Source organism: Tupaia chinensis, unplaced genomic scaffold (genome assembly GCF_000334495.1).
Source record: "Tupaia chinensis unplaced genomic scaffold, TupChi_1.0 Scaffold147500_1, whole genome shotgun sequence".
In the NCBI taxonomy this organism is placed as follows: Eukaryota; Metazoa; Chordata; class Mammalia; order Scandentia; family Tupaiidae; genus Tupaia; species Tupaia belangeri.
In genome coordinates this window covers 1,607,541-1,609,219 of record NW_006207351.1, presented here as the reverse complement: position 1 = coordinate 1,609,219, position 1,679 = coordinate 1,607,541, and positions in this window count along the sequence as shown.

The following is a 1,679-nucleotide window of genomic DNA, read 5'->3' as shown; positions in this document are numbered from 1 at the left end:
GAGGAGGGGGGAGGGGGAGGAGCAGCCCTGTGAGGACTGGCCTGGCCGAAGCCATCCTGTTGCCCAGAGAGGAGAGGCTCCCTGCTGTGGGGTGGGAAGGCCGGTGGGAAGCGAGCTGGCAGGGGTCTGGGGAGGGGGTTTCTCGGGCTGAGGAGCCCCTAACAAAGCCCCTGAGTGACACACCCGTTTGCCAAGTGTCAATCCCTGAGAATGTAAACGGCCTTCACCTTTGCTCCAGAGTGAAGGGGTGGCGGGTGCCGCTCGGTGGACATCTCCTCCCCCTGCCTCATCTGGAGGCTGGCCGGGAGCGTGCTGGGTGGTCGACACCTGCCCACGGAGCCCTCTGCGTCTGGCCGGGTCCGCCGCCTCCTCTCCCTGCCTCGCCCGATTCAGGAGGCAGGGAGAGGAGGCCCCCTTGGACAGGCACGGGGATCTTGCAGGCGTGCTTTAAAACCGCCATCGCGGCGCTGGGCGACGGCGGAGAGGCGGAGGCGGACGGGGCCTGGATCTCGGTGTCCTGGCCTGGTGTGGGTCTCCGGTGCACAGAGCGACAGGTCCCGCCACACTGGCAGTGGAGGGAGGAGCGGGCCTGGGGAAGGGCCCACGCTGTCTGGAGGGTGACACCTGTTCTCTTTTAAGGGCTTTTGCCACAGAGCGCGTGTCCTCACTGGGAGGTGGGAGTGCGAAATCGCCCCACAGCCCCTTCTCCGCTCTCCTGTCGGGGCTTTGGGCGCGCACACCTGGTGTGATTTCAGGCCACCAAGCCTGGACGCAGCCTGCGCGGCCGTGTGGGATCCAGCGACTCACCTGCCCGCGGCCCGCCGGCCCCAGTGATGCTTCTGTTTGAGAGCTTTCTGCTGTAGGTACATGCGCCGGAGAGACAGAGACAGAGACAGCGAGAAGCCACCCCCGGGAGGTTGGCCACACCAAATCCCTCCGCCTCCGCTTCTCGGACTTTGGCATGCACATGCGCCTGGTCTGTTTCAAGCCTCTGGTCCCGGGCCTTGAACCGCAGTTGGCCAAGTGGGCGTCCAGAGCCTTAGCCACTACAGGACCTGCTGGCCCCCAGTGAGGCGACAGTATCAGGCCGGATCAGTCTGGCGTTAGGCGTCTGCACCCACATGGCTGACTGTCAGAGTCCAGGAGCGGGCGCCTCGAGGAATGCGGGCTCCAGTGGACCCCGCAGGCAGGGAGAGAGGCGGGAAGGGACTGGGGTGGCCGTCCCCGCGGGTGCTCCTCCTCCCTGTGTCTCCGGGGAGCCCACGCACCTGTGGCAGAACTTGGTGAAGAGAAACTGGCGTGTCACCGCTGACTCTGCCCTCGCTGTCCCTGCCCTCGCTCGCTTTTGTCCCTTCCAGGCAGCCGTGCTTGCGCGTGCACACGCACACACGCACACGCACACACGCACACGCACACATGCACACGCGCACACACGCACACACGCACACGCACGCACACACACGCACACACACACACGTACAGAGCGGCACCCCCAGCAGGGCCTTTGCTCTGTCATGCTCTCCTGGTCTTGCTAGCCTGGACCCCGATCCTGATCCCGGCGCATGTGTGTGGGCCTGGCACTCGGGGGACCAGGGTGTGAACCGAGGACCTTCCCATGTGGGTCCAGGTGCCACTGCCTGGCCCCGATTCGGCTCAGTCCTGACGCTGCCTAAGAGCGT